Source organism: Dipodomys merriami, unplaced genomic scaffold, assembly GCF_024711535.1.
Source record: "Dipodomys merriami isolate MVZ:Mamm:240054 unplaced genomic scaffold, mDipMer1.0.p SCAF_279, whole genome shotgun sequence".
NCBI classification, from domain to species: Eukaryota; Metazoa; Chordata; class Mammalia; order Rodentia; family Heteromyidae; genus Dipodomys; species Dipodomys merriami.
The window spans coordinates 1,125,154-1,145,782 of NW_027204259.1; positions in this window are offsets into that span (position 1 = coordinate 1,125,154).

A 20,629-nucleotide genomic window follows, 5' to 3' on the forward strand; every position below is an offset into this window, starting at 1 on the left:
TCTCATTAAATTTTTGGTTTCAGATCTCTCCAATTTGTTGATGTAGGAGCTCAGAGCTGTAAACTTCCTGTGAGTACTGCTTTTGCTGTGTCCCAGAGGAGCTGGAAATTTGTGTGCTCATTATTGTTACATAGCATGAACACTTGAATTTCCTTTCTAATATCTTCATGACCCACTCCTGATTCAGCAGTGTGTTGTTCAGCTTCCATGTTTTACCAGACTTTCTTTGGTGGCTTTTGGTCTTGATTCTAATTTTATTCCTTTGTGGTCAGAGAGAATGCAAGGTATAACTTCAACGTTTCTGAATTTGGACAAGTTTGCTTTGTGGTTTCAAATGTGGTCTTTTTTAGAAAATGTTCCATGTCCTGCTGAGAAAAACTTGTATTCTGTTGCTGCTGGGTGAAATATTCGGTAGATGTCTGTTTAATCTAGTTGATCTATGCAGCTGTTTATATCTGCAGTTTCTCTGTTGAGTTTTTGCGGAGTTGATCTATCTAGTGTGGAGATTGGTGTGTTAAAATCCCCAACAATTAATGTCTTTGGATCTATGTGGGATTTCAGGGAAAGTAGTGTTTCTTGAATAAATTTGGGTGCTCCGTTGTTTGGCTGTTAGATATTTAGAATTGTAATATCCTCCTGAAGTAGAGATCCCTTAATTAGTATGTAGCGACCTCCTTTATCTCTTCTCACAAATTTTAATTTGAAGTCTATTTTATCTGATATTAGGATTGCAACTCCTGCCTGTTTATGGGGGTCATTTGCTTGGTAGATTTTGCTCCAGCCTTTAACATTGAAAATGTGTGTGTTTTTACGGGCAAGATGTGACTTCTGAAGGCAGCAGATAGAAGGATCTTGTTTTTTAATCCAACTAGACAGTCTATGTTGCTTAATTGGAGAGTTAAGTCGGTTAATGTTAAGAGATAGGACTGAGAGGTATTTGGCAGTTCCTGTCATGTCATCCATCTTCTTGGGGGTTGGGAAAACTGTGTTCTTCCAATGGTTCTTGGATTCTCAGTTTGGGTGCAGTTTCTTGGATTTTATTTTGGTCTTGATGGTTTTCTATGTGTAGGACATCTTTAAGAATCTTTTGTAGGGCTGGTTTGGTGGAGATGTATTGTTTCAATTTTTCTTTGCTATGGAAGGTTTTTATTTGGCCTTCAGTTATGAAGGTGAATTTAGCTGGGTACAGTATTCTTGGTTGATAGATGGTTGTTTTTAGGGCTTGACATACATCATTCCAGTCTCTTCTTAATTTGATTGTCTCTGCTGAGAAATCTGAGGTGATTCTAATTGGTTTCTCATTATAAGTGATTAATCTTTTCACCTTCACAGTTTTATGGATCTTTTCCTTTGTCTGTGTTGATCCTGTGTGGATTATAATGTGAAGGTGGGGTGTCCTATTCTGATCTGGTCTATTTGGAGTTCTAAAAGCTTCTTGTATCTGAATAGGCCTATCTTTTTGTATGTTTGGGAAGTTCTCTGCTAGGATCCTGTTAAACAAATTTCCTAGACCATTAACTTCTGTTTCTAGGTGCTCCTCTACATCCATTATCCTTAGATTAGGCCTTCTGATGGTGTCTTCCAAGTGTTGGATAGATCTATTATATTTCTTGGACTTGTCTTGGATGGTTTTATGTTCTTTCTCTATAATATCTAGGCTATCTTCAATCCCCGAGATTCGATCTTCTGCATGGTCTAAACTGCTGTCAAGACTTTCTACTTTGCTTTTTATTTCTTTTCCTTCTAAGTGGTCAGCTTTGATGGCTTCAAATTCTTTGTTGAAGCTTTGTTTTTGATCTTGTATTAACTTCTTTACTTCCTTAATTTGATGTTCAGTGTTTATTCTCTAATCACTTAGTTGATTGGTTATGGTTTACTTGGACTCCAATTCCTTCTGTTGGGTCCCATTCAGCATTCCCTTTGTGGTGTCCCTGACTTCCCTCAGCTCTTTGTTAATGGATCCCATGAATGCCTTTAGTGATCTTTCTGTATTCTCATCCTGCTCTCTCAATTGCTGTATTACTCTTTGCTTAGCTTCCTCCCTTTCATGCCATTCCTCCAGTTCTCTTTGAGTCTTCTCAGCCTGTTCATGCCATTACTGCCTTACTCTTTGAGTATTCTCAAGCTGCTCACGCAAATCCTGTATCCGTTTTTGAGTAGCTTCCTCACGCTCATGATATTCCTCTATAAACCTTTGGATTGCCTCCTCTCTCTCCCTATCACGCTCATACAGAGTCCTTTGTAGGTATTTAATCTTTTCCTGCATTGACCTATTGTTTGCCTCCTCTCTGTACCTATCAAGCTCATACAGAGTTTTTGTGGGTTTTCAATCTTTTCTTGCATTGTCCTTTTGTTTGCCTCCTCTCTCTCCCTATCACGCTCATACAGAGTTCTTTGTATGTTTTCAATCTTTTTGTTTATCAGGTTTGCCAGCAGTGTTTGTAGAGCTATTTGGGAACTTTCCTCTTGATTATTCATCATCTGTTCTGTCCCCTGATTATCAGAAGTGGGAGTTAAGATACCTGGACTTGCCATTTTTTTGTTGTTTTCCGGCTTATTCTGCCCATTTGGGATGAAAATAACAACAGTTTTGTGCTAGAACACTAACTTAAGGCAAGCATCAACCAAAGTCTGAATTTGCATAGTCAACAGTCTGCAGATAAAATCTAGTTCAACAGTTACCTCTATTCAACATCAAACGACTCTATATTAATGGGCTACAAACCGCAAAGAAGAATTTGGTAAACCAGAAATTATTAAGGTTAAGGAGAGATGTGGGTAAAAAATATGAATAGAGTGATGTGGGAAGGTACAGGGAGAGTTAACTTAACTAAGTCCTAGTCTCAAAGCAGGAATTAGGTTGGATAGGATGGAAGTAGAGAGAGAGAAAACAAGAAGAAAGAGAAAGGGAGAAAAAGAGACCAGAAAAAATAGAAAAATATAAATTAATAATATGCAGATTGAGAGCAAACTATTCAAAGAACGTGAATATATTGAGAGAAGGGGAGGGATATATAGGAGATGTGAAAAACTTAAAAATAAAAATACTTAAAATGTTATATAGGTATAAAGAGGTAGTATTGCTATTAAGGAATTTAAGTCTCAAAAGTTTTGAATTGAGTAATAAATTTGTGGATTAAATGTGTACACAATGGGGGATAGGGTCTAATAATCAACTACGGGTATATCTGAGGATGTGCAGAACAACAATTAAGTCCCATAAAAAACAAAATTGAGGAAAATGTAGGAAGGATAAGGAAGAAAAAAAAAAGATCAGAAGTTCAGTAGAGCTAAGCAAAAAGCAAAAAGAAAATTTTTTTAAAGAAGAAAAAAAAGAAAGCTACAAAGAAATAAACTTATAAATGAGTTAGAAACAAATGCATGAAAGAAAAACAAACATTTAAATACATATCTAAGGATTCATTTTCCTAACATCACATTTTCTGACCTTTCCTGCTTGACTCATACATATACTAGATATTGCAAATAAGGGAAACCATGGGACCGATGTTTCTTTGGGCTTGGCTTACTTCACTTAATATAATTTTTTCCAAGCCATTCCATTTCCTAACAAATGGGGAAAGGTCATTCTTTCTTTCCCTCCCCCACAGTATAACCCCTGCTTTCACTATATTTGATGTCGGTATAATTTGTGGAGGACATGTGGAAAAACAAGTCGTTTAAGGATACAGGTGGACCCGATGCATCTATGAGAAGTACAAGTTGTCATGTTAAAAACGAACTTTACAACTTTAGTGCGGAGTGTGGGGGGATAGGGTGGGAGGGCGGGGGAGGCTGGGAAGGGATGTGAGGGGTAAAAAAGGAGGAGGCTGCAATGCTTGATAGGAAATATACTCATTATCTTGCCCATGTAGTTGTAACCCCTCTGTACAGTATGTTCACAAAAAATTAAAATTAAAATTAAAAAAATTAAAAAAAATAAAAAGAAGAAAAATGAAAGAAAGAAAAATGCACACACGCATGTATAACTAAACTAAAGATTAGAAGGGTGAAAAAAGTTACAAGAAAATAAGTTTTTTCAAAAAGGTAAAAATTAAAGATTAAAAAAGTTTTAGAAAAGAAAAATAATTTTTTTCGTTAAAGGTATAAAAAAAAAGAAGATGAAAAAAAATTCTTTGATTTTTTTAGGAGCATTGGGAAAAATCCGTTATCTCCCTTCTGTCTGTAATAAGCCTCTGGTTGGAGTCTCTGATCTGCTTGTGGTCCTGTGGCTTGGTTGGTTTCTTAAGTCAGTTTGTTTGGACAGTCAGAAAAATACTCTGCTTTACCCAGGATTTTTCGATCCTCCTCCCAAGTTAGTTCAATGGGAGCAGGGTGTGCTTTGAGTATCACAAAAGAGGGAGACGGTTTTTTCCTCAAATTTGGAGATGCTGTGATGAGGCTAGGTTCTTTGTAAACTTGAGGCTTTTCAGCAAACAGTAGCTTTTCCCAGGGACTAGTTTGTGAGAAACTCACAGAGCCCAGCCTTGAGCCACTCTCAGGGTTTATGTTAACTGATGTTGAAGCTGCTAAAAGGAGGGGCAGCCTCTGGCTCTGATTACACGATGAAGAAAGACACCCCTATGTCTGGTGCCCGAACTGGGTGACTTTTCCCTGGGTAGATCTGAGTCTGGCAGGTCACGCCTTTAAGTTCTTGTGACCTGCTAAATGAAGCTAGTTTTATTCCAAGGCCTGAGTTGGAGTTAGCAGCTCCGCCAAGCTTTGTCGGTATCCAAGATGAAGATCTCTGGTACTGGGGGGGGGGGAGGAGTGGCCTTCAATCCTCTGCTCCCTGAGAAGGAGTGAGGGCGTCAGACTTCTACTATTGCCTTCTTGCTTCCTGGGCCGTGTCTGGTCTGCGAACTGCAGGATGAAGATGTCTGCTCCTTGTCGGTTCTTGCTGGTGTTGAGTTGAATCCGCTCACTTGCTGCGTCTGGCTCTTTCGTCCCCAGACTCTCTCTGTTTCTGGTATGGGGGTACCGCCACTGTCCGTGCCAATGCTGCCGTCGCAGCAGCAGCTGCTGGCAAGAGCTCAGATCTGTCTCCTTGCCTGGATTTCCCTCTCTGGCCTAACTCTCTGTCCTGTGATGGCACACTTGGTGTGATTCTCTGGCTTAGGACTGTTCACTGGAACTCTAAAACTGCTTTCTATGGGAGAGCTTGTTTTGCCTCCAGCTTCTCCTCTGTCATCTTCTCGGAACTCCCTAAATGTATCTCCTTCTATGCTGTTCTTTCATACCTTATCTCCTTTTTTTTCTAAAAATCTCAGTCTTTCTATATTTCTCTATGAACATTTCCTGATACTAAATACACCTATACAGATGTCACAGGATGCTAATGTAAGGGTCCCATAGCTCATGAGTCATTAAGGTAACAAAATGGAAAAGGACGACATATTTACTGCTACCTCAATTTTTATGAAAAGCTGCAATGTCATCATTTGGTTAAAATTTTCATTCTTTGTTTACACAGTGTCATTCCGTGCACTTAAATGCAAATATGAAATGGGTGCTGGTGGTTTACACCTGTAATCATAGTTACTCAGGAGGTTGAGACCAGAGGATTGTGGTTCCAAGCCAGCCTTGTCAGGAAAGCCCATGAGACACTAATCTTCAATTAACCACCAGAATCCCGGAAGTGGTGCTGTAGCTAAAGTGTTAGTGTGCTCAACTTGAACTGAAGAGCGGAGGGACAGTGCCCAGGATCAGAATTCAAACCCCACAACCAACAAAAAGGCAAAATATGACTTTAAGTTTCCCCAGAAGGAATGACAAGATCAATAATCTTCCCAAGCAAAAAAATTAATTCCAAAATGATTCAGTGCACCTACATTTGGTGAGTTATGTTATGGAATCTGTGCTGGACATATTCTCTAAAAACAAATCGTTTAGGGATACAGGTGGACCCATTACAACAATGAGATGTACAAGTCCTTATGTCAAAAAACGACCTTTACAACTTTGTTGGGGGGGAGGATAGTATGGGGAGAGAGGGGGAGTATGGAAAGGGCTGGGAAGGGGAAAAAAAGAAGAGGCAACAATGCGTGATAAGAAATGTACACGTTATCTTGCCCGTTTAATTGTAACTGCTCTGTAAGGTATTCTCACAATAAAAAAAAGAAAAAAATGTCAAATATTAGCTTTACAATAAACATCTAATATTTCTTCTTTGAAGAGAGACGTCTATAAAGTTGATGTCGCTTGGCTTTCTTACTAGCTTAGTTCGAATCCAACCCTGGCAGGATAGTCTGTCAAAGTCTTATCTGTAATTACACAGCAAAAAAAGCCACAAGTGGATTTTTGGTTCAAGCAGTAGAGTACTAGCTTTGGGGGCAGGTTAGCAGGAAACAAAACTGTTCAGGGACAGGATCCAGCCTATGAGTTCAAGCCCCATAACCAACACAAAATAAAAAAACAAGCAAACAAAAAAAAAACAAATATTTCCTTAAAGGAGTACTGGTCTGAGAAGAGGTTCCTTTTGCTGATCATACTCACTGGATGCTTTTTTGAAATCCTTATTGCTATGGAGAATTCTGGACCAAACTAAAGGAATTGATAACTGAGTGCTGAAACAAGAGAATCATCTCAGGGGTGAAAATACCAGCGACAAGAGACTTTACAACATCCATGTCTTTGTTTCTTAGCAGTAGAACAGTTTTTGGGGGGTCCAGTCGTGGGCCTGAACTCTGGGCCTGAGCGCTGTCACTCAGATCTTCAATTCAAAGTTAGCGCTCTACAACTTGAGCCACAGCACCACTTCTGGCTTAATTTTTGCTTATATAGTGCTGACGAATCGAACCTGGGCCTCATGCATGCAAGGCAAGCGCTCTACCACTAAGGCAACTTCCCAGTCCCTGCAGTAGAACATGTTTAAAACAACGTTATTTCTTTTTGTTCTATGCTGGCCTTAAAATGGCACTTTATTTCTTTTTGTAATATTCTCAATTAGAAGTTTACAGAAAAGTTATATATGAGTAAAAACACACGAAAAAGTCGGAGACAGAGTTTCCTTCAAGCCTTGGGATTTTCTTGTACAGTAAAAAGGAAAGCACAAGTTAACTTGAACTTTGTCAATCCTCTATGTTCCATTCCTCTCCTGGGATCAGTTTCCACATCCAGTAGCAGTTACTTCCAGGAACAATCTACGGTGCTGCCTGAGGTATAATGAATGTTTTCTTGCTTCACCGAAATAACACAAGGACACCCTGATCTGAGGTTACACGTGTTTTAGAGACAGCTTAGTAAAGAGAAAATATGAAAATTATATTGCTTTTAAATACATTTTTCATGAGTATATTGAGTTCAAACTTTGTAAGTTCTCTATAAATTAAGGTGAATTTTAAATGGGAAGAAGGTTCTCAGATCATTTTTTTGTGAATGTATGTGCTGCGCATTATTTCCCAACTGTTCATGAGATAACAGTAAGGAAACAATAGCAATAATAGGAGAAAGAGAAGTTTTGTGTTTAAGTATAAGGGTTCAATGCACTATAGAAGATTCTACAAATAATACCACGTTGAAACAATAAAGCCATGTCCAGTATGTAGATTTGAGAGTGATATAGAGAAAGCATTACACGTATGTGGAACAGGAAGTATGAGGCCACTCCCTTTCTAAATCACGCTTGCTAATCACGCAACTTTGTAGACAGTAGAATGGAAGCATAATTCTCTTTCCAATGCAACTCAGATATAAGAGCATGGACTTAATTGGAAAAAAAAAGTCCATCCTGAGAGAGCAGGGATTATACTAGCCATGAACTGGTGGATAAGATCACATTTATTTTCTTTCCTTTACTTATGTATTTTTTGTTGGTGGTGGTCTTGGCAATTGAACACTGGTCCTGGGAGCTGTCCCTCTGCTATTCAGCTCAAGGCTAATATTCTATACTTGAGCCACAGTGCCACTTTCAGTTTTCTTGTAGTTAATTGGAAAAAGAGTCTCCGGGACTTTCCTGCCCGGCCTGACTTTGAACCCTATCTGAAGATCTCACCATCATCCAGCTTAGGATCACACTTCTAACAGTGTACACACAGCATATATAATGTGCATGCTCATGTATCTTTATATGAATTCTTAAGTTAAAAATCTAGGCTACAGCTTAGCCTTTACACTCACGAAAATGTTTGTAATTTAAAAGTTGGTACTCCTGGAGAAATAAAACCTAAGAATGTAAAGGTGTCTGGGAAGTTCAGTTTGCATCCAGCCTGGGCAGAACAGTCTTTGAGAAACTATAATTAACCAAACAAATGCTGGATTGGAAGAATGGCTCAAGTATTGGAATACCAGTCATGAACAAGATTGCTGAATAAGATTTTGAGGCTTTTGCATATATACATACAATCATACACATATATACAGAGGCACTTATATGTGCACACACAAATACACATATTAAGCAACTCTCAGAATACGTGGAAAAATTTAGAAAACAATAGAAAATATGTCCCGAGTAAGACTAGAATCAAATGATAATTTTTTTAAATTTAATTTTATTTTATTTGAGAACATACTGTACAGAGGGGCTACAATTACATGGGCAGGATAATGCATACATTTCTTACCAAGCATTGCAGCCTCCTCCTTTGTTTACCCTTCACCTCCCTTCCCAGCCTCCCCCCTCCCCCCACCCAATTATACCCCCCTCCCCCCCCACACCGACATTGTAAAGTTGGTTTTGACATGGCATTTTGTACTTCTCATTGTTGCAACAGGTCCACCTGAATCCTTAAACGACTTGTTTGTCCCCATCTCCTCCACATGTTATACTGACATCAAATATAGTGAAAGCGGGGGTTACACTGTGGGGGAGGGACATACAAAGCAACAAAGAAATAATCTTATAAATGCGTTAGAAACACATGCATGAAAGGAACGAAAACATTAAAATACATATTTAAGGGTTCATTTTCCTAACATCACATTATCTGACCTTTTCCGCTTGACTCATACCTATACTAGATATTGCAATTTTTAATGTTAGAAAGTCCTCAAGTGAACCTTCTTCAAAAAGTTTAAGGATATTACATAGATAGAGACCAGAGATAGTAATAGAGTCAAGTAATCATTATTAATGTCATCAGGTCCATGGAGGAATGAATCAGAGACTCCTTCAGGTGCATCTGAAAATGTTCATATCCTGTGTCAAATGTTAGAACGTCTTTGAAAACAGTACAAGAACACTCTGAGCAGTATAGTGGATAATATTACTGGAGAAATTCAGAATTGCTAGTCTGTATCTAGATTAAATAAACCAAGAAACGATGGAGGGGCAATGTGATACAAGGCTAGAATTCTAGCACTCAGACTAAGACAGGAGATTAGATAGTGGAATTACACAGTGATACCTTCCCTGGACCAGGTATTATAATTTTGTCTTAATAAAACAAACCAAACAAGAAATGAATACAAAGTTGTAAGTTTGGGCTAATTTTGTCATTATGTTTTGAGAAGTCATGTTTCCTATTGAAATGCAACTCATATATAATCCTCAGTTGTGTTTGAAATGTTCTCTTCATTCATGAACATTCTTAGATGCAAAATGGCTCATGATTCCCATCCAAAATGTGAAAAAGTAAGTGATCATCATTCTGATAGATTCCAAGGAAAGGAAGAAGGATTACAAAAGCTTAAGCTTGGAAAAATAGCAAAGTTAATCTAATGTAGCACTATGTAGATCTTGCTAAATTAGAGTTTAGATTTAAAATAAATGTTTTGGTTTGTTTGTAATTTCATATTCTATCAGATACTACAAAATCCTTTTTAAGTCGAGGGTTTAATCGACAAATTTACAAATGTTTCTTGCATGCTCTTTGCCTAGAATATTCTTTCATGAGAGTTATAATTAGAACTCAGTTAGTAGATAATACCAAAACTTCATGTATAAAATGATAATGTGAATGATAATGTGAATAATGTAGACAGAGTTGGCAAAAAATGGATGATATTAATTTATAATTTAGAAAAAGGGCGATTTTTTGAGGCTTTGGTATAACATGGTATGAAGAGAATAATTGTGTGACACCTTCTTTCTTCTACCTGTATGTAAGACAGGAAGCAATTTCCTTAATTACGTGCCTCTGTATACAGTGAGAAAAATGCTAGGTTTGGGATTTGTTTTATTTTCGTTTTTGTTTTATTTGTTTGTCCTAGGGTTTGAATTCGGGGACTGGACACTGTCTCTGAGCCTGTTTATGCTCAAGGCCCATGCCCTACCACTTCAACCTCAGCTCACTTGTGTCTGGCTTTTCCTAAGAACTTTATTGGAGATAAGAAACTAGAGAACCTTCCTGCCTGGGTGGGCCTTTGCCAATGTCTAGTGCATTGGGGTCCCTGGGTAAGGGTAACAAAATCACCAGGACACTGGGGATGCAGAGTGCAAACAGCAATTGCCACTACATGCTGTGCTTTATTGTTAGTGGTATTTAACGACAAGCAAGCATGATCTTTGCCAAAATTTGGTCAGAAGACATTGACACAAAAATTTCAACAAGTACATTTTTACTTGACCTATGAGACAATGTCTTGGTATATTATTATCTAAACTATTTTAGTGCAAGCTCAAACGAGTCAGGAAAATGCTTGACTAGCTGTTCATCTATGATTAAGCAAGAAAAAGAGCTACTTCCTCAGCTCCCAGGAGTCTGTGACATGTGTTTTGAGATAGGAAGAGAGAACATTTTCCCTCTCTAGCCCGGCATGCCAAGAGCTTTCCTAATACTCAAGCTCGGTCTTCAGATAATCCTGAGGCCGGAGCCTGCATCATTCTGCCCCTTCAACATAGACCCTGAGTCTTCACAATTTCCTTCTTTTTTCTTTTGTTTTAAAAGTAAACTTTCCATAGAGTTATCATAGATGTTTGCATTGGTTTCATAAAAATCATATATAACAGTACAAGTGCAAACAAAATAATAACAATCATAATTTCCATACCACTAGCAATATGTGAAATGCTTTGTAGTATTTCTTTCAGATCCAACCATTCCAATTGTTTAATAAGAGCATCAGCAATATTAGAAGCATCATCATTTGTGAATTGTTTACCAAAATTCTCATGTACATTAAATTGTAACTGAGGAATCAATTGAGCAGCAGTAGAATTTCCAGATAAATACTGCTGTATTACATTCTAATCATGTATAGATTTATTATATTTTACATTAGTAATGCAAAAGGTAGTAAAATTCCAATTACATTTTAACAATAACTGTTTTTCCACAACCAATAACTTGTGTCCTAACCATCCCACTGTCTGTTTAAGAATATTAATCTCTGTTTGTAATAGAGCATCAACTTCTACATGGGAGACCCACAATTCATGGGAATCCCGGTGCCATTCTTCCACAAAGTGCTAATTTGTAAGGAAGTGTGTAAGGCAATTCCAGACATGGCAGCAACAGTGGTAGTAGCAATTAAGCTTAAGATCACAGCTACAATGGCTCCAATCATGCGCTTTGTACATTTTAGTAGTTTGGTAAAAAATTCAATAACAACACTATCCAAAGGATTTTAGGACCATTCTCTTCCTAATTAAACAGGGAGCCAAATATGAGTTCTTTGTTGTAATATCATAGTACTATACTGTCATTAAAATTAAGAGAGGAATTAATGCAAGAACACAGGCGACAATTAATTAAAACAACAAATAGTAGGAGAAAATGTAAATTCTCCCACTAAAAGTGCATAAGGCAGAGCTACACAAGCAGTTGCATCATAAGATTTGTACAAAGTAAAATTATAAGTGGATTCAGAGTTCGCCGTCCCTGAAAATGATCCATTTGATAGCATCATGGGTTTCAGCGCCGCTGCGACCTTCCAAAGATGAGTCTGAACAGCAGTGGGTGCAGCCATGAAAGCCCATAGAGCATCTGCAATGCCTCCATCTCCTCAGGCCATAAATCGAACTCCAGTAAGCGATCCATTAATGGCTTCCGGCATCCTAGTAACATTTGATAAGTCACATCTGGTAATATTCCATTCTGAACATGTGTTAATAAACTGTCCAAAAGGTCCTCAATTAATAAAATTATTGAACATTTTTCCAAATGTTCCTCTACACTCTTGCCACACAAAAGGCTGATATTTTAAATCAATATAAGTAAAATCAGGGCACATAGGTAAGGATAACTCGCCATCAGTGACACTTTCCCAGCTACTATTAATGGCCAAGAAGTTAATTGCTGAAACTGTGTTTTAGAATTGGAAGTGCGTTTCCAAGGTAAAACCCAATGTTGCCAATTCATTACTAAACATGGAGGAGGCCCCAGACAACAGGCAAGGAATGAGTATAGTAAGTAAAATTTAAAAAGCTACCATCATCCTTATTGCAAAATGTGAAATTATTCCAAGGAGGAGATAAAACAGCAGGAAGAGTATAGACGGTTATATCCCCAAACAACAGGTTCCAATAAAGGAGGGTTAGGAACAAAGGCCCAATAACTTACATTAGCATTAGCATGGACAGAGTTTACAGTAAGCAGGGCACACATGGCCAGGAACAAGTTCTCAGCAGTGACAGGTTTAACATTGAATTGTAACATCTTTTGTCCTTCTCCAGTCAACTTTTGAACCTGCCCCCAGATGGGCAGTGGGGATTTCTTTTTTTTATTTTTTATTTTATTTTATTTGTGAACATACTGTACAGAGGGGTTACAATTACATGTGCAGGATAATGTGTACATTTCTTATCAAGCATTGCAGCCTACTCCTTTGTTTACCCTTCACATCCCTTCCCAGCCTCCCCCCCCCCCAGTCTCAATTCTTCTCCCCCCCTGCCCCGCCCCCTGCACCGACGTTGTAAAGCTCGATTTGGACATGACAACTTGTACTTCTCATTGTTGCAACAGGTCCACCTGTATCCTTAAACGACTTGTTTTTCCCCATCTCCTCCACAAGTCATAGTGAAATCAAATATAGTGAAAGCAGGGGTTATACTGTGGGGGAGGGACATACATAGCAACAAAGAATTAATCTTATAAATGCGTTAGAAACACATGTTTGAAAGAAAAAAGCATTAAAGTACATATCTAAGGGTTCTTTTTCCACAACTGGTGGCCGATTCCTTGAAGGATACAGGGCTGTCCTCACAGGACCGCATCTGTATCCATCAGGCAGGAAGCTAGTATTGTTTGCCATCCTGTGTAGACACAAAACCCTATCCTCGCCCCTTATGTCATAATGTTCCTAGTTGCCATTCTGCATCCAATGCAATCTTAATCCATACAGAAGCATTTAAATGAGGTTTTTCTTATATTTGTTCAAAATAGCGCTCAGCTCTAGTTAAAATATCTCCTTGTGGTAAGTTTAAAATTTTAAGAACATAAAGAGTTTGATATAAAATTATTTTAGGATTTTGCATGGATATCCACAAAATATCCATACCCTCATCCAACCTTTTCCTCCTTTTTAATTTTTTAATTTGTTGTTTTAGTATGCCATGAACTCGTTCAATAATGGCTTGTCCTTGGGAGTTGTAATATGTACCACATATATAATATGTAATATGTACATACATAATATGTAATATGTACCACATCATAAAGTTCACAAAATCTTTTAAATCTGATACTTTTATAGGCTGGTCCATTATCAGTCTTTATTTTGGCAGGCACTCCCATAATGGCAAAAGCTTCCAATAAGTGTTCTATTTCGTGGTTAACAGTTTCTCCCATAAGGGAAGAAGCCCAAGCAAATTTGGTATACATATCTATTGTAACATGTACAAAGGAAAAACGACCAAAGGCTTATACATGGATTATATCCATTTGCCAGAGCTGATTAGGTTGTAATCCACGAGGATTTACTCCAGCAGGTTCAACTCTCAAATGCATTGGTCTGCAGATAGAACACCTTTTTATAACTTGTTTAGCTTGAGAATAAGGTATTTTATAATGTATATGTAAATGGCTAGCATTTGTATGTAAATGAGCATGATCCTGTTTAGCAGAAGCAAAACTAATTTATATACCTTATTATTGCCATATACAAGGTAGCAGGTAACGAAGAGTGAGCTCTAATATGAGTTACAAACACTTTGGCATTACGTTGTTGCAGTAAAGATTGTAATTGTTTAAATAGTTGGTTTAGCTGGGGTTTAGATGAATGTGTAACTCCAGTTATATTAGTCACAACTCCTACAGCATAGGCAGAATCAGTAACAATATTAACATCTCCCACAAAACCTTGTAACATCTTAATAATAGCAAAAAGTTCATTTTGTTGAACTGAGGCTTAAGAAGTTGTTTGTACCCAATATTTATTTGTTGTCCAGTAGCACTTTTTGTTTTGGAGCCATCTGTAAAAACGGTAAGAGCAGTGGAAATAGGGGCCTTGGTAATTATATTATTAATGACAAGTTTTTGTTTATGCAAGCAATCCCACAATCTACCTTTGGGAAAATGATAGGAAAATTGCCCAGTACAATTTACTAATGCTATTTGTAGCGTTTCAGAGAGGTTTAACAAATATTTTAGTTGGAATTTTGGCAAAGGAAAGATAATTTCAAATAAATCATACCCTGATAGGGTAAATACCCGTTGCCTGACCTGTTGAATAATAATTGCCAACTGTTGTTCATAAGGCATAATATTGTTTGTAAATCTATGATGTGTATAAATCCATTCTAATGGCATCTCATTTTGTCATATAATTCTTGTTGGGTATTTCCATGTGTCTAAAATACATACATTTATGAGTTGATTGAGCGTTACTCGATGTAAAAACATTTTTTTAATTCTCTGTTCTACAAATTGTACTTCTCTTTCAGCTTCCTTAGTTAAAGTTCTTTTGCTATGTAAATCAGGCTCCAATTGTAACAATGAAAGCAAATTATGTAATTGGTAAGTAGGAATTCCTAAGACAAATGATATTTCCTAGGAACATGAAAATCATTTAACGTATGTAATTGATCACGTCGTAAAGATATTTTTTGAGGTGTCACTGTTTTTCTACAAACAACATATCGTGATGGAGACATAGAATTCCATTGTGTATATATACCACATTTTCTTGATCCATTCATCTACTGAAGGGCATCTGGGTTGGTACCAGATCTTAGCTATGGTAAATAATGCTGCAATAAACATAGTTGTGGTGGTAGCTTTAATGTGGTCTTATTTGTAAACATTTGGGTAAATGTCCAAAAGTGGGATTGCTGAGTCATAGGGGAGCTCGATGTGGAGTCTTTTGAGGAAACTCCATATTACTTTCCAAAGTGGATGAACAAGTTTACACTCCCACCAACAATGAAGTAAGGCTCCCTTCTGTCCACATCCCCTCCAGCATCTGTGGTTATTAGAGTACTTGATTTTAGCCATTCTAACTGGGGTGAGGTGGTATCTCAATGTTGTTTGGATTAGCATTTCTTTTATGGCTAGGGAGGTTGAGCATTTCTTCATGTGTCTATTGGCCATCCTTCTTTCTTCTTCAGAGAAGTTTCTCTTTAAGTAATTAGCCCACTTATTTATTGGGCAGTTGTTTCTCTGAGGATTTGTTGTTGGGGGATTTAATTTTTTGAGTTCCAAGTATATTTTAAATATGAGACCCTTGTCCATTGTATGGCTAGTGAAGATCTTCTCCCAACCCGTGGGCTTTCTATTGATCTTGATAGCTATGTCCTTTGCCATGCAGAAGCTCTGCAACTTCATGCAATCCCATTTGTCCAACCATTCTTTGAATATTTTCTGTTTCCGTGTCTCTATTAAGAAAAATTCGGCCTGCGCCAAGGAGACCTAGGGTTTCTCCTATTCCATCCTGTAATGTTTTCAGAATGTGTGCTTTGACTCCGAGGTCTTTGATCCATTTGGAGTTGATTCTTTTGCAGGGTGATATATAAGGATGTAGCTTTAGTTTTCTACATATAGTAAACCAATTTTTCCAGCACCATTTACTGAAGAGGCTGTCTTTCTTCCATTTTATTTTTTTAGCTCACTTATCAAAGTTTAGATGGCTGTATGTCTCTAGGTTCATTTCTGGGTTGTCAATTCTATTCCATTGGTCCTGAGGTCTGTTCTTGTGCCAGTACCAAGCTGTTTTGATTTCTATGGCTTTATAGTAGAGTTTGAAATTTGGTATTGATATTCCTCCAGCAGTGTTCTTTCTGTTGAGGAGCGTTTTTGCTATTCTGGGTCTTTCATTGTTCCATATGAATTTTTGGATTTCCTCTTCTATTTCCTTGAAGAATGACGTTGGAATTTTGATAGGTATCACATTGAATTTGTAGATAGCCTTGGGAAGTATTGTCATTTTCAGGATGTTAATCTTTCCAGTCCAGGAGCATGGAGGATGACATTGCCCCCATTTGTTAGGAAATGGAAAGACTTGGAAAAAAATTATATTCAGTGAAGTAAGCCAAGCCCAAAGAAACATACGTCCCATGATTTCCCTTATTTGCAATATCTAGTATATGTATGAGTCAAGCAGAAAAGGTCAGACAAGGTGATGTTAGATGAATGAATTCTAAGATATGTATTTAAATGTTTTTTTTTATTTCCTGCTTTTGTTTCTAACGTATTTATAAGATTATTTCTTTGTTGCTTTGTATGTCACTCGCCCACTGTATAACCCCTGCTTTCACTGTATTTGATGTCGGTATAATTTGTGGAATGGAAGGGGAAAAACAAGTCATTTAAATAAGGATACATTTGGAACTGTTGCAACAATGAGAAGTACAAGTTGTCAAGTCGAAAATGAACTTTACATCTTGGGCGGGGATTTGGTGGGGTGGAGGGAAGATGGGAAGGGATGGGAACGGTTAACTAAGGAGGAGGCTACAATGCTTGATAAGAAATGTACTCACTCTCTTGCCCATGTAATTGTAACCCCTCTGTACCGTATTTTCACAATAAAAAAAAAAACAAAAAAAATCCTAAATATTTTACCTCCATATCTTTTTGTATTTTTTCAGGTGCTATTATTAATACAAAATCTTTAAATATAGAGGGTAAACACTGTAACACCATTTCTAATTCTGTCACATTTGGTCCTGCAAATAAAATATCATCCATATAATGAAAAATATAAATGTGAGGCCATTTTTGTTTAACAGGTTTTAAGGCCTTATCAACATATATCTGACACATAGTTGGAGAATTCATCATTCCTTGGGGCAACACCTTCCATTGGAAGTGCTGATGAGGGGTTTGATGATTTATTTGTCATAAAGAAAAGGCAAATCTTTTATAATCTTTTACATGTACAGGAATGGTAAAAAAGCAATGTTGTAAATCTATTACTACTATTGGCCAACTTTTACGAAGCATGGCAGGCGACAGTATACCAGGTTGAAAAAACCTCGTAGGGTACATGGATGCTTTCCCTCCTTGTAAATCAGTCCGCAATCTTCATTTCCCTGACTTTTTTTTAATAACAAATATTGTAAAATTCCATGGTGACATAGAAGGCTCAATATGTCCTTTGGTTAACTGTTCTTCAACTAATTGATGAGTTGCTTCTAATTTTTCTTTAGATAAAGGACATTGCTGAATCCAAAGAAGTTCCTCAGATTTCCATAATATCTCAATGGGCTCCATCTAAAAATGTTAAAATTGAATATGAGCTCCCCATTGTTCCAGTACATCTCTACCAATTATGTTAACTGGAACTTCCATAATATAAGGTTTAAGGACAGCTGTCTGTCCGTCTTCTGATGTTATAGTACCATACGACACTGAGAGCTAGAAAAGAGCAGCGAGAGAGCGCCTCTGGGCCTGGGCTAGGCCTTTATCTAGGGTATGGGCAGAGAAAGTTGTGGCCACATCAAATTCAGATGTGACCTCAGTGGATGCAGATGTGACCTCTTTCAGGTGTCCCAGTTGCCTATGTAACGCAGGTACTGGGTGGAGACTTTGCTGCAAGTAGGGTGGAGTCTTTCGCCATCCTGGAGCAGACCTTACATTCCAGGCTTTTACTAATCATAAAATAGGGTGTGGATTATTTCTGGCTACTTCCTGCTGACAAGAGGAGGTCGACAATAGGGATAAAAGGCTGGAATTTGGTCCCCTCCCAGAGAAGGCAGTGAGCAGCAGTGGTCCCTTGGTGGCGTGAGTCCTTAGATGAAGTCTGGAGAAGTCTCATGAGCATTGAGGGGCTGGAAAAAAATACTAGAGAGCAAATAAATGGCAAGAGGAAGGACTTGGGGCTGAGAATGTTGTAGAAATGTCCCTAGCTACTTCTGATATCTGGTGACTAGGTAGAGAAGTCAGGTGACAAAGGCAAGAATATAAATTCCTGTTCAGTTAATACATAGACAGGTATAGACATTGGATGGGCAGGCTTCTTCCTTCCACTGACCTCCTGGCTCTGGTTAATTTTGAAAGGGCAGGCACAAAGTAGCTGATGTGTCATTTCCTCTTACTCCTCTCCATGTTCCCTTGTTCCCCAGACTGGCTGTGTCTAACTGCTCATTGCTGTGATGGCTTGTCCCAGTTGGTATTCAAGGAGGTTTGAACTCAAGGGCTGGGCATGGTCCATCAGCACTTCTTCTCAAGGCTATTACTCTACCACTTGGAGTTACAATAGCACTTCCAGTGTTTGGCTGCTTAGAGATAAGAGTCTTGAGCCATGCTTGCAGCCGGGCTCTTTGCAGGTTAGTTGGGAGATGGAGTCTTAGGGATTTTTCAGCCCGGGCTGTCTTTAAACTGCAATCTCTGCCACAAAAGCCCTTTATTATTTCCAATTAAAGCAACAAGGAGATCCAGTAGAATAAGTACAGCTTACCTGGTTCTTATCAAGAATTGACAGACAAATATTCTGAAATGACAAAACTCATTAGATGTGATGAGAATTTCAGCACACATATGCCTAGTATTTTAGAACCATGTAGTCAGTAGAATACACAACACAAAACAAAAATGCTTATCAAGAATTGCCAACAAATATTCTGAAATGACAAAACTCATTAGATGTGATGAGAATTTTAGCACAGATATGCCCAGTAGTTTAAAACCATATAGTCAGTAGAATATACAACACAAAACAAAAAAGGCAAAACTCAAAACCTAAAATTTTGAAAACAATGTTTAGACATCTTTGCTAACAAAGCACATCACATGGTTGGGCCTCATTTACCAGGGCCTGTGAAAAAAGCAAATTGCTAGCAAGGCATCTTAGAATAGCTGAATGGAGTAGTAAGTTTGGTGGAAGGTTAAGGGCCAGATGGGGCCAAAACCTTAAGCCACCATGTGGCCAAGATGGCAAACTCAAGATGGCGAATTTCTGACAAAAACAAAATGCAAAGATACCCTGAACAAATAGACCAAGACTACAATTGGCTAGCCTTTGAGAGAGAAACTAGAGGGGGTCCGTGGGACCCAGCCTGCATCTCACTCTTCAGGGCACAAGCCAAAATGTAGAAAAAAGAAAGGGAGAGATAGGGAAATTTGGACATGAATGGCAGAGAGAGAGAGCAAAGAGAGCCTGAAAATAAACAGAATTCTGACCATTTACCATTGCAGTAGCCAAAACTGTCTACATCTGAGAATGGCATAAAAATGAGGTGCTCTAGCTTTCCAGGGAGTGCAGGAGACATTTCAATGGGGTTTCACGGCTCAGGCGTGATTCCCAGCACCCCATTAAATGAGTAGGAGAGTCAGTCTGGTGAGTGAAGGAGAGCTGACGAGGCAAAGCGTCCCGAATCCCCCCAGAGCCCTCTAGAGAGAGCAACAGAGAACCATAGAGTAGCTTCACTTACCAGAGTAGAGAAGTGGTGTGGACGTGGATGTGAAGGCCAGCAATGGTATCAATGCACTGTGTCTTCAGCAGACAGATGGGTTGGCAAAAAGCCATCAGAACTGTGGGTATTCCTCAGAGCAAAAAGGGAAAAGCAAACAGAAAAAGTAAAAAGAGAGAAAAAAAACAGAGAAATCCCAGCTATCCTGACTTTAAGCCCTTTATCCGAGTCATGCCACCTTTTATGTTAGGTTTTTAATAAAAGGTAGCTGAGTAAGAACAGCACCACGCACGTGGTATTCAGGTAAGGGGTACATTTATACAGTAGACCTGCTGGGACCAGGCAAGTTTGGCACTCCACGTGGTTCGGGAAGGCCTAGGAAAGAGAGAGCGGGGAAAGAGAGAGGAAAGAAAGAGAGGAAAGAAAGAGAAGAGAGAGAGCTAGAAAAGAGCATTGAGAGCTAGAAAAGAACACTGGGAAAGCAGAGAGAGAACAGAGAGGAAGAAAAGAACAGTGAGAACAGAGAGAGAGAGAGCAGAGAGCTAGAAAAAACAGTGAGAGAGCTAGAAAAGAGCAGTGGGAGAGTGCCTCTGGGCCTGGGCTAGGCCTTATGTAGGGTATGGGCAGAGGAGGTGTGGCCACATCAAATTCAGATGTGACCTCAGTGGATGCAGATGTGACCTCTTCCAGATGTCCCAGTTGCCTAGGTAATGCAGGTACTGGGTGGGGACTTTGCTGCAAGGAGGGTGGCGTTAGCCCGCCATCCTGGAGCTGACCTTACAAGGACCATACACCATCACTACCTTCTTCAGTTTACCAATATCATCAACAGCAGCACCTTCATATCTGACTGGTTGAGATATACCATTCGTAGGGGGTGGTCGAATTACAGGATAAAGAAAAAATAGGCATTTCATCATCAGACTCACGGTCTGAGCCCTCTGTTTTGTGAGGGAATGATGC